Source organism: Rutidosis leptorrhynchoides, chromosome 1, assembly GCF_046630445.1.
Source record: "Rutidosis leptorrhynchoides isolate AG116_Rl617_1_P2 chromosome 1, CSIRO_AGI_Rlap_v1, whole genome shotgun sequence".
NCBI classification, from domain to species: Eukaryota; Viridiplantae; Streptophyta; class Magnoliopsida; order Asterales; family Asteraceae; genus Rutidosis; species Rutidosis leptorrhynchoides.
The window spans coordinates 633,279,762-633,294,152 of record NC_092333.1 but is presented as its reverse complement, the minus strand read 5'-3'; positions in this window follow the sequence as shown (position 1 = coordinate 633,294,152).

Genomic DNA, 14,391 nt, shown 5'->3' with positions numbered 1-14,391 from the left:
AAGAGCACGAAGAACATTTGAGAAAAGTGCTAGAGTTGCTGAGAAAAGAAAAACTGTACGCTAAGTTTTCAAAGTGTGCATTTTGGTTGGAAGAAGTTCAATTCCTCGGTCACATAGTAAACAAAGAAGGTATTCAGGTGGATCCAGCAAAGATTGAAACCGTTGAAAAATGGAAAACCCCGAAAACTCCGAAGCATATACGCTAATTTTTAGGACTAGCTGGTTACTACAGAAGGTTCATCCAAGATTTTTCCAGAATAGCAAAACCCTTGACTGCATTAACGCATAAAGGGAGGAAATTTGAATGGAAGGATGAACAAGAGAAAGCGTTTCAATTGTTAAAGAAAAAGTTAACTACGGCACCTATATTGTCATTACCTGAAGGGAATGATGATTTTGTGATATATTGTGACGCTTCAAAGCAAGGTCTCGGTTGAATATTAATGCAACAAACGAAGGTAATTGCTTATGCGTCTAGACAATTGAAGATTCACGAGCAGAATTATACGACGCATGATTTGGAATTAGGCGCGGTTATTTTTGCATTAAAGACTGGGAGGAACTACTTATATGGGGTTAAAAGTATTATATATACCGACCAAAAAAGTCTTCAACGCATATTTAATCAGAAACAACTGAACATGAGGCAGCGCAGGTGGATTGAATTGTTGAATGATTACGACTTTGAGATTCGTTACCACCCGGGGAAGGCAAATGTGGTAGCCGACGACTTGAGCAGAAAGGACAGAAAACCCATTCGAGTAAAAGCTATGAATATAATGATTCACAATAACCTTACTACTCAAAAAAAGGAGGCGCAACAAGGAGTTTTAAAAGAGGGAAATTTAAAGGATGAAATACCCAAAGGATCGGAGAAGCATCTTAATATTCGGGAAGACGGAACCCGATATAGGGATGAAAGAATTTGGGTACCAAAATTTGGAGATATGAGAGAAATGGTACTTAGAGAAGCTCATAAAACCAGATACTCAATACATCCTGGAACGGGGAAGATGTACAAGGATCACAAGAAATATTTTTGGTGGCCGGGTATGAAAGCCGATGTTGCTAAATACGTAGGGGAATGTTTGACGTGTTCTAAGGTCAAAGCGGAGCATCAGAAACCATCAGGTCTACTTCAACAACCCAAAATTCCAGAATGGAAATGGGAAAACATTACCATGGATTTCATCACTAAATTGCCAAGGACTGCAAGTGGTTTTGATACTATTTGGGTAATAGTTAATCGTCTCACCAAATCAACACACTTCCTGCCAATAAGAGAAGATGACAAGATGGAGAAGTTAGCATGATTGTATTTGAAGGAAGTCGTCTCCAGACATGGAATACCAATCTCTATTATCTCTGATAGGGATGACAGATTTATTTCAAGATTCTGGCAGACATTACAGCAAGCATTAGGAACTCGTCTAGACATGAGTACTTGATAATGCTAAAAACGAACATATATTTCATAGCATTATCCCTCAAGAAAGACAAGCTTTTAGTTGCAATTGTTCTATTTACAAGTGATATTCGTTTAAATATTAAAAGGTGAAGCCAAAAGACAGATTCGACAAATTGAAGACGCAAACGACCAAAAAGCTCAAAAGTACAAAATACAATCAAAGAGGTTCCAATTATTGATAAGAAACGTCTCAGAATTACAAGAGTACAAGATATTAAATTGTACACAAGGACGTTCGAAAATCCGGAACCGGGACCCGAGTCAACTCTCAACGCTCGACGCAACGGACTAAAAATTACAAGTTAACTATGTATATAAATATAATATAATATATAATTAATTATATAAATTATAAATTATATATATATATATATATATATATATATATATATATATATATATATATATATATATATATATATATATATATATATATATATATATATATATATATATATATTAAAACCGTCGGCAAGAAAGGTTCCAAAATGAGATGAGCTGTAGAAACAAACTCCGCGAGTTGCGGAGTTTGAAGGCCAAAAAGGCCGCGACTCGCGGAGCTTCCCTGGACAAAAATGCCTATAAAAGCCAGCGCAATTCGACGTTTTAAATCATCTTTTTCCTTCTTCATCATACGTAAATTATATATGTAATTTATATTTTAATTTTAATTTTAATTTTAATTTCTAATAATAAGGGTATGTTAGCGAATGTTGTAAGGGTGTAAGTCGAAATTCTGTCCGTGTAACGCTACACTATTTTTAATCATTGTAAGTTATGTTCAACCTTTTTAATTTAATGTCTCGTAGCTAAGTTATTATTATGCTTATTTAATACCGAAGTAATCATGATGTTGGGCTAATTACTAAAATTGAGTAATTGGGCTTTGTACCATAATTGGGGTTTGGACAAAAGAACGATACTTGTGGAAATTAGACTATGGGCTATTAATTGGCTTTATATTTTTTTAACTAAATGATAGTTTGTTAATTTTAATATACAAATTTACAATTGGACGTCCCTATAAATAACCATATACACTCGATCGAACACGATGGGCGGGGTATTTATATGTACGAATAATCGTTCATTTAACCGGACACGGGAATGAATTAATAGTCTATGGAATTATTAAAACAGGGGTGAAATTATGTACAAGGACACTTGGCGTAATTGTTAACAAAGTATTAAACCTTAGATTACACGCAGTCGATATCCTGGTATAATTATTAAACAAAGTATTAAAACCTTGTTACAGTTTAAGTCCCCAATTAGTTGGAATATTTAACTTCGGGTATAAGGATAATTTGATGAGGACACTCGCATTTTATATTTATGACTGATGGAATGTTATGGACAAAAACCTGACGGACATATTAAATAATCCAGGACAAAGGACAATTAACCCATGGGCATAAAACTAAAATCAACACGTCAAACATCATGATTACGGAAGTTTAAATAAGCATAATTCTTTTATTTCATATTTAATTTCCTTTATTTTATATTTAATTGCACTTCTAATTATCGTACTTTTATTTATTGTCATTGTATTTAATTGCACTTTTAATTATCGTACTTTTTAATTATCGCAAGTTTATTTTATCGCACTTTTATTTATCGCAATTTCATTATCGTTATTTACTTTACGCTTTAAATTAAGTTTTGTATTTATTTTTAATATTTTACATTAGGTTTTAACTGCGACTAAAGTTTTTAAAATCGACAAACCGGTCATTAAACGGTAAAAACCCCCCTTTAAAATAATAATATTACTTATATATATTTGTATTTTTATAAATTAAACTAATATAGCGTTAAGCTTTGTTTAAAGATTTTTCCCTGTGGAACGAACCGGACTTACTAAAAACTACACTACTGTACGATTAGGTACACTGCCTATAAGAGTAGTAGCAAGGTTTAGGTATATCCATTCTATAAATAAATAAATATCTTGTGTAAAATTGTATCATATTTAATAGTATTTCCTGCTAAAATTTAATAGTATTTTGTACCCCTTAGCTTTAACATCAAGTATTTTTGGCGCCGCTGCCGGGGAATCGATTTCTTGCTTAAAAGCCGGAAGCGCAACGCTAATATAAAAAAAAAAAATTTTATTTTTAGTTTACTTTTATAAAAAATACGCTTTTGTAAAAATACGTTTTAAATATTCGAAAACATAAAAAGAAAACAAAAATATAAATATTTTTAAGAGTTTGTTAAATATTTAAGTTTTATAAAGTTTCTTTATTTTTATTTTATAAAAATATAAGTCTTATTTAAATATTTTGTTTTTATTTAAAACATAAAAAAAAACTGAAAAAAATGAATATATATATATATATATATATATATATATATATATATATATATAAATCTATTTTTAAGATTTTTATAAAATTATAAAGTATTTCTATTTTTATTTTAGTTTTTAAAACATAAGTTTTTATATAATTTATATAAATATTTTATTTAATTTTTAAAACAAAAAATATAAAACAGAAAAATATAAAAACAAATAAATAAAAAAACTGACATGTCGAAACTTGACCTGTCTCTTTTGAACCTGCAATCTCCGCGACTTGCGGGGGTTTTGAACTGGGTTCACCGCGACTCGCGGAGCCGCCCAGACAGGTCACATAGGAAGCCCTGAATTCGCATTAATTACGGGTTTTTATTATTATTATTTAAATTAAACCCTAATTAGGGTTATATTTTTATATAATTTAGTTTAGTTTATTTATTAATTAGTATTTTAAGTTTAATTAGTTTATAAAATTAATAGTTTTATTAAATAAATAATATAAAAATAATATTTTTATAAAAATTTTAATTTTTACAACTTTTAGTATATTTTTATATTTTGTCCCTTTTTATTTGTTTTAGCATAATTTTTTGCATTTTTCGCTCGTAGCTAGTTTTAAGTCTAGTATTTTGCCGTAGCTTATTTTTATTTATAGATTTTTAGGATTTGCCGTAAAATCCCTTAGGTGCTTTTTCTTTAGACTAAGATTTAGGTGCTTTAGAATTTTGCGACGCCTTTTTAAGTTTTAGTACCTTTTTAAGTTATTGCCATTTGGGATATAGTTTTACTTGTAAGCCTTAATATTTTTAGACGCAACTTTTAGTTTTTAGTTTTTAGTTTCTTTTTAAGTTTCAACGCGCTACTTTCTTATTTTTATTTTTCGACACCTTTTACCTATGTATCAATTATCACTCCAATTAGTAATCTCAATTTGCAATTTTAATTTTAAGTTAGTGATAATAATAAGGTTGGGTTAGTCGAGTGTTTTAAAGTTTTATAAGTCACTATTTTTCTTTCTTATTTTTCGACGCCTTTTATTTTCAACCCTTTTCTTTTTCGACTTTTTTCCGACGCGCTCTTTCGTTTTCTTTCTTATTTCTCGCCATTCTAGTTTTTAGGACATAGAATTTTTTTTCTACTTCTTATCTAAATTTCTTAAAATTACGAAAATTTATTTTAAGTGGTTAAATTGATAGACATCAAAATTTTCTGGTTCGTAGTAATAGTTGGATTTGTACGTGGACCGGGTTATTGGAGCCAAACAGTACTCAATTATATTGAGACCAAACGAATCTTGCCCCTCTGCTGCATCTTTTGGCTATTCGAAACGTGGGCAAAATCAGAAAAGTCTATTAATTGGATAACTTATATAATTTTTCTTTCCTTTTAAAAACTAATATGATATTCAGTGAATGCACCGAGCAAGACGTTCACCACCTTTTGTACGTTCACCACCTGTAACTCGATCAAGACATCTAGCTAATATTACTGCCGTTGATTTTTCTTTAGAATCGTCATCCAGTCGACCAAGTACTCCAATTCAAATTTCCGATAATCCATTTTTTGAACCCGACCTCACAATTGAGAATCCGGATAATATTCAGGGACGATTCATAGATCCTAAACCATTAATCTTTCCTCCGGAACCACCAATCATTCAAACAGAGATTGTTGAGGAACGACCCATTAAATCAGAATCCTCTAGTGATTCAGATTCAATAAATTCAATCATGGAAAATCTGGAACCTCTAAGTATGGAAGACTGAATGAGAGCTAAACGCACTGGCCAAGGTCACGTAATTACTCATCCAGACATTAATGCGCCAGATTATGAAATCAAAGGACAAATTCTACACATGGTGACTAATCAATGCCAATTTAGTGGTGCGCCGAAGGAAGATCCAAATGAACATCTTCGTACCTTTAATAGGATCTGCACACTATTTAAAATAAGAGAAGTTGAAGATGAACAGATATATCTCATGTTATTTCCCTGGACTTTAAAGGGAGAAGCCAAAGATTGGTTGGAATCGTTACCTGAAGGGGCGATTGATACATGGGACGTTTTAGTTAAAAAATTTCTTAAACAATTCTTTCCGGCATCTAAAGCCGTAAGACTTCAAGGAGAAATTGTTACGTTCACACAGAAACCGAATGAAACTCTATATGTGGCATGGACAAGATTTGGAAAGTTATTGAGAGGATGTCCGCAATATGGTTTAGACACTTGTCAAATAGTACAAATATTCTACCAAGGATGCGACATCACTACAAGAAAAGAGTAGATATAGCAGCTGGTGGTTCTATTATGAAGAAAACCGAAACTGATGCTTACAAAATTATTGATAACACTGCTTCCCACTCACATGAGTGGCACCAAGAAAAAGATATCGTTAGATCATCTAAAGCAGCTAGAGCCGATTCTAGCCATGACTTAGATTCCATTTCAGCAAAGATAGATGCTATCGAGAGACGAATGGAAAAGATGACTAAGGATATACACACAATACGAATTAGTTGTGAGCAGTGTCGAGGACCACATTTGACAAAAGATTGTCTCAGTATTGAACTAATAATGGAACAAAGAGAGAATATTTCATACATAAACCAAAGGCCTGGAAATAATTATCAGAATAATTATCAACCGCCAAGACCGATTTACAATCAAAACCAGAATTATAATCGAAATGTTCCATACAATAACCAACAAGGTCCTAGCAATCAACAAGTATCCAACAATACTTACAATCAGCAAAGACCTAATTTTCAAAACAAACCACCACAAACCGATGATAAAAAGCCGAATTTAGAAGATATGATGACAAAGCTAGTTGAAACTCAAACACAGTTTTTCACATCTCAGAAACAATCCAATGAACAAAATGCTCAAGCATTTAGAAATCAACAAGCTTCTATTCAAAATTTGGAACAAGAAGTAAGTAACCTAGCAAGGTTAATAGGTGAAAGAAAACCGGAAAGTTTACCTAGTGATACAAATGCTAACCCCCGGAATGAAACAGCTAAAGCCATTACCACAAGAAGTGGTACAACACTTAAATCACCTGAAATACCTGTAATTTCTGAGGACGCTATTCCTACTCCACAAGAACCACAACCTGAGCAAGATAAGGAAAAAGAACCGGTAGTTGAAAAGGTTAATGAAGATAACACAGTTAAAGCTAAACCTTATGTTAAACCATACCAGCCACCACTTCCTTACCCGAGTAAAATGAAAAAAGAAAGACTTGAAGCCGAGCAATCCAAATTCTTGGATATGTTTAAACAGATAAATGTAAATCTTCCTTTCATTGATGTGATTTCAGGAATGCCTAGATATGCTAAATTCTTGAAAGATCTAATCTCAAATAGAAAGAAAATGGAAGAACTCTCGGCTGTTACTATGAATGCTAATTGTTCAGCAGTGCTGTTGAATAAGAAATCAGAAAAATTATCTGATCCAGGAAGTTTCACAATTCCATATTTTCTGGGTAGTCTTAGTTCAATAGAAGCATTGACAGACTTAGGTGCTAGTATAAATTTAATGCCGTATTCACTATACGCTAAACTAGACCTTGGAGAATTGAAACCAACACGAATAAGCATACAACTAGCTGATCGATCAATAAAATATCCTAGAGGGATAATGGAGAACATGCTAGTTAAAGTTGGTACTTTAGTATTTCCAGTAGATTTTGTTGTTCTGGACATGGAAGAAGATTCTCAAGTTCCTCTCATATTAGGAAGACCATTCTTAAACACGGCTAAAGCAATGATAGACGTGTTCGGTAAGAAACTGACCCTAAGTATAGAGGACGAGAGTGTTACCTTTTCAGTTGATAGAGCAATGCAACAACCGCAATCTGCAGATGATACATGCTATTATATTCAAACTATAGAATCACATGCAGAATTGTTAGAAGAATTTCCAGAATTACAAGGAACAGAAGAATGTTCTTTAGGAGAAGGTACTGAACCAATTGATGAAACTGAAATGTTAGCTACACTAATAGCTAATGGATATGAACCAACAACAGAAGAAATTCAAATGCTAAAAGAAGAACACAGATATCGATATAAATCATCGATAGAAGAACCTCCGACTTTAGAGTTAAAGCCACTTCCAAATCATTTGGAATACGCTTATTTACATGGTGAATCTGAATTACCTGTAATAATATTGTCTTCTCTTACTGAAAATGAAAAATCTCAACTCATTTCTGTATTAAAAGCTCATAAACCAGCTATTGCATGGAAAATTCATGATATTAAAGGAATAAGTCCTTCGTATTGTAAACATAAAATCCTTATGGAAGAAGGTCATAAAACGTATGTGCAATGCCAACGAAGACTAAATCCTAATATGCAAGATGTTGTTAAAAAAGAAATTATTAAACTGCTTGATGCAGGTTTAATTTATCCAATTTCTGATAGTCCATGGGTAAGCCCAGTTCAATGCGTGCCTAAGAAGGGTGGCATGACTGTCATTACAAATGAGAAAAATGAGCTTCTTCCTACTAGGACTGTAACAGGATGGCGTGTATGTATTGATTATAGAAAATTAAATGACGCCACCAGAAAAGATCACTTTCCCTTACCTTTCATTGATCAAATGTTGGAAAGGTTAGCCGGAAATAGTTACTATTGTTTTCTAGATGGTTTTTCCGGATATTTTCAAATTCCAATAGCACCCGAGGACCAAGAGAAACCCACATTCACGTGCCCTTATGGTACTTTTGCTTACAAACGCATGCCATTTGGACTTTGCAACGCCCCTGCAACCTTTCAAAGGTGCATGATGGCGATTTTTCACGACATGATAGAAGAATGCATGGAAGTTTTCATGGATGACTTTTCAGTCTTCGGTGATACATTTGAATCATGTCTAGTTAATCTGGAACGAATGCTTATTAGATGCGAACAATCAAATCTAGTTCTTAATTGGGAGAAATGCCATTTCATGGTTAAAGAAGGCATCGTTCTTGGTCATAAAATTTCAAAGGAAGGAATTGAAGTGGGTAGAGCTAAAGTAGATGTAATTGCTAAACTTCCACATCCCACCAATGTTAGAGGAGTTAGGATTTTTCTAGGGCATGCCGGTTTTTACCGACGTTTCATAAAAGATTTTTCTAAAATTGCCACTCCTATGAATAAACTCCTAGAAAAGGATGCTCCATTCATCTTTTCAGATGAATGTATCAAATCTTTTAATATTCTTAAAGAGAAACTCACTAATCGCCGATCATGATAAAACCAAATTGGAATATACCTTTTGAACTAATGTGCGATGCAAGTGATTTTACAATGGGAGCCGTTTTAGGACAAAGGATTGAAAAACGATTTCAACCTATTTATTACGCTAGTAAGACGTTACAAGGAGCACAAACAAACTACACAACTACTGAAAAAGAACTCCTTGTTATTGTCTTTGCTTTTGACAAATTTCGTTCATATCTCGTTCTAGCTAAAACGGTAGTCTATACCGACCATTCTGCTCTTAGATACCTATTTTCGAAACAAGATGCTAAACCAAGATTAATCCGTTGGATCTTACTCTTACAAGAGTTTGATATTGAAATCCGAGATAAAAAGGGAGCAGAAAATCTCGCCGCTGATCATCTTTCTCGTCTTGAAAATCCCGAATTAGAAGTTCTAAATGAATCGGCCATACAAGACAACTTTTCTGATGAATATCTATTGAAGATAGATTATAATGAAATACCATGGTTTGCAGACTATGCAAACTACTTAGTATGTGAATTCCTTGAAAAAGGATTGTCGTACCAAAAACGAAAGAAATTCTTCAGTGATATAAAACACTATTTCTGGGAAGATCCACATTTGTTTAAAAGTTGTCCCGATGGAATAATACGCTGATGTGTATTCGGAGATGAAGCTAGTAAAATCTTAAACTATTGTCACACAGGACCAACAGGAGGGCATTATGGGCCTCAACTCACAGCAAGAAAAGTTTATGATGCTGGATTCTATTGGCCTACAATTTACAAAGACGCACACCTTCTTTTCAAATCCTGTGATGCATGTCAAAGGGCCGGAAAAATAAGTCAACGTGATGAAATGCCACAAAATGTCATTCAAGTATGTGAAGTATTTGACATTTGTGGTATTGACTTTATGGGTCCATTTTCAAAATCTCATAATAATCTCTATATTCTCGTAGCCATTGATTATGTATCTAAATGGGCGGAAGCACAAGCTCTCCCAACTAACGATGTACGAGTTGTAGTCAACTTTTTAAAATATGTTTTTGCAAGGTTTGGAACACCGAAAGCTTTAATAAGTGATCGGGGTACTCATTTCTGTAATAATCAACTTGAGAAAGTTCTTAAAAGATATGGAATAACTCATAAAATCTCCACCGCATATCATCCACAAACAAGTGGACAAGTTGAAAATACCAACCGAGCTTTAAAACGTATTCTAGAGAAAACCATAGGATCAAATCCGAAGGAATGGTCCATTAAATTGGAGGATGCACTCTGGGCTTTTAGAACAGCCTACAAAACTCCAATTGGAACCACACCTTTTAAACTCGTTTACGGAAAAGCATGTCATCTTCCAGTAGAAATTGAACACAAAGCATTTTGGGCTTTGAAGACATGTAATCTTGATTTACATGAAGCTGGACGTCTACGGTTAAGTCAATTAAACGAATTAGAAGAATTAAGACAAGAAGCATACGAAAATTCGTTAATCTATAAGGAAAGAACAAAGAAATGGCATGATAAAAGAATCAGAAGTTCAAAAGAATTTAAAGAAGGAGACAGAGTTCTTCTTTTCAATTCACGATTCAAGCTATTTCCTGAAAAATTGAAATCAAGATGGTCTGGACCATTCATAGTCAAAAGAGTTTTCCCATACGGAACAGTAGAATTAATAAATTCAAATGGGATTGAATTTAAGGTTGATGGTCACAGAGTTAAACACTACATAGATAGTCCGATGGAAGTTGACAACGAAGTTAATCACAATTTCGATACCACAGCTAACTAAGTGTGGGGAGAATCAAGTCTTTAAAGGATAATATGTATTTCTGTTAGAGTTAGATTTTCTGTTTTCGTGTAGTTTTTGAAAATGGAACCCGAATGGTCTTTCCCTAGCAGACCCTAAAGAACTGGTCTTCTTCCCCCATTCTGAATTTTTATTTTTTTTAGGTTTTTACGAAATGAAGACTTCCTGTGAACTAAACCATGGTCTAATGCTACACGCTTTGATCACTAAACGTAATAATGACACACTTCCAAGTGAAATAGTATCATTAATCAGAGGTAAATTGGACGGAGTAAGAAAAGAATCCAGATGCGAAGATAATAAGTTACAATTTGGTAAAGGAAAATCAAAATCCGCAGCGAAAAGAAGAGCACGACACCTTGAAAGATGTCACAAATGCGGAAAATGGTCACATGAAGGTAAATGTTCAAATAATCAAACCTATTCAAATACCGAATTTGTTACTTTATGCAGAGATGGACCGTTCATATGTTTAGAAGAAAAAATGTTAAATGCTCGAGGTTACGCCTATGTAGCCATGGAAAATCAATTAGTCCGACTATCTTATGAGTGGGCTAGAGCATATCACTAAGAAATCTATTTCACAGGTAAGTTTGTACATTTTTTATTTTTATTTTATTTTTATTTTTAACCTTTTGATAATAAACGCTAATTTGTTCGCTATAAAGTATTAAATTGGTATTCAATGAAATTAGGTCTTGCGACCGAAATTATTGATATCATACAAAAATTTATTACATCACTGTGAAATTTAACGTTTATTCTTAAGGTATAAATATCTTTAATCAATCAACCCAAAATATTTCAAAAATTCGTCATGAGTTAAATTAGGTCATGGAACCAAAATTACTTTACCGAAAAGAGGGGCGCATATTTTTGATAATATTTGATTGATTAAAGTGGGATAAAAGCCAAAAAGATTTTTAATTTTATTTTTACCATGTTTTAAAATTAATATATAAAAATTAAAATAATATTGTAAACTTTTTAAATTAATATATTTAAAATTGTAAATATTTGAAAAATGATATTTTTAATATAATTTTGTATGTATAAAAACAAAAATTAAATATAAGTTTGGTGTGAATTTATAATATGAATTTTTAATTAAGTTTGGTGTGAATTTTTAATTTTATGCATTTTAAATTTAAGTTTAGTGTGAATTGAAAAACAAAAATTTACTTTATTTCGCTAAGTTAAAAATATGATTTTTAAAATTCGTCGTGCGTTGAAGACTAGGTCGTTGAACCGAAATTGCTTTACCCGAGGGAGGGACGAGAACTTTTATTATCATTATTTTTAATCTTATTGAATTAAAGTATGCCAAAAACATTAAAAAACTCAAAAATCTTTGCTTTTAAAACCACGCTTTAAATAGACAAATTTTAAAATTTTGTCGAGGGACGGACTAGGACATCGTTTCGAAACGACCTCGTCCTAAATAACAAGGGAAACAAAATTTTAAAATTAATGAATTAATTATTTTATAAGTTAAGGTTTTTATAAAAAAAAAAAAAATACAAACACCGCGACTCGCGGAGTTCTAAAATTCCAGAAAAAAATAAAACGGATCAGCAGACCAGTCCCTTCCCCATTTTCATTATTTTTCAGCGAAAAAACACACACAAACACTCCCAAAATCGAATTTTTTCACCAAAAATCATCAAATCTTTCACAAAATCATGTTGAGAAGAATGCTATCAAGGAATTACTCAAGAAAAACGGTAAATTTCTACACCAAAACACCCTTTAATCCGAAAATTTAGTGTTCTTGAACAAATTTATACCCAATTCGATTTTGATGCTTTTTAGTGTAATTATGCTTAAATTACTTGTGTATTATGCTTGTATAACCTAGATTGATGCTATTTAACATGATTAGAAGCCTTAAACTTCAAATTTTGAGTAATCTAGGGTTTGTGTTCTTGAGCAATTTGGGGCTTTTTGATATAAATAGGTTATGGCCGATTTTTGTCATGAATTATTGCTAAATTAAGTAGTGTAACATGTTTAGGTAGTTAAATGATCCAAACTTTGAGCCTAAACATGATTTTTGAGAATTAAAGTGGACTTTTTCAAGTCTAAAATTCATGAACTTGATTTTTGAGAGATAATGCCATTTGAAACTTGTTTAATTGCTAATAATGATTATTTTGACATGTTATTTGAGTTGAATGCTTATGAACTTGGCGAACATTTTCGTATATGCTTATTTGAAAAAGTGTAGATTTGATAAAAATATGAAAATGAGCATAAGTTTGATATAAATTGAACATGTCATTGTAATTATTTTGATTGATGATTTTGCTGACACTAATGCATATTTGGATGCATAAAAATTGTGTTTGATGTGTTTTGCAGACTGAAAGGGGTGAATCTTCATCCCAAGCTCGCATTGCTCCTCTTGAGAATGCGGAACAACAGGATGTTGATAACTATTACAAACAAGATATACCTAATCCAGTTATGACATTTTTAGATATGCACATGGAAAATTTGCACCCGAACTTGAGATTAGACAGACGTTGGATAGATTATCCAAAATACCAAAGGGGCTTGCACACTCTTCATTCTAAAGCTGTTGAAGTACCTAGGGTAATAGAATGGGAACCATTAGAAGCCGTAGGATTGAGCGAACGGATTAGAGAATTACTTACTCAGAGGTATGGTAATTCTACTTTTAACGATTGGGTACGATTATTCAACATGCGTAGACCTGTATATAAAGTATGGTGTGAAGAATTATTGTGTAGTATAGAAATAAATGATCGGGTAGCTAGTTTAACCGATCCGACTTTTATTAGATTTTTGTTAGGAGGTTCGATGCGCCACATGTCTCTACTAGACATGGCTCAGGCCTTACGTATATATACACCTGAGGAGCTAGCATCTGCCGATTGTCGAGGGTTGATATTAAATGGTAGGAAGATTGATGAAAATTTTGATACGCATGGTGTATGGAGTCAAATGACTAGCCATCACCGATTTAAAGGGGGAAATTACACTTATTTGGATATAGATAGAGCTGAATTAAGAGTAATCCATAGGTTTCTAGCAAACTCGATTACACAGCGAGGTAAAAATAAGGAAAAGTTAAATGAGCAAGATTTATTTTACCAGATGTGTATTCGAGACCCACAAAGTGCTGTAAGTATACCTTATTGTGTGGGTTATTATTTATCGTCTATGGTCAGGGGGATGAGACCGCACAGTATAATAGGAGGTGGTATATTTATTACATTAATTGCTGAGTATCTCGATGTGGATATAAGTCGAGGGGATTATTAATCGAAGAACCAGAACCCCGCGATACAATTGGTTTAAATGTATATCATGGTGCGAAGGTTTTGAAGAGGTGAAATAACGCTGCAGTACAATATAATGGAAGACATCCACAGGTTGAAAGAGATCAACAGCCAGGTAATGTGGGAGGGGGAAATGAAATGACAGAAATGCGAAGGTTTATAGCTTCACAAGAGTATGAAAATGCTAGACATCGAGCATTTGAAGATTGGCTAGTTCATCAAAACCACATCATAGCTCATTACCAACATATAGGTAGAAACTATATTCCTACTCCAAAGCCCGT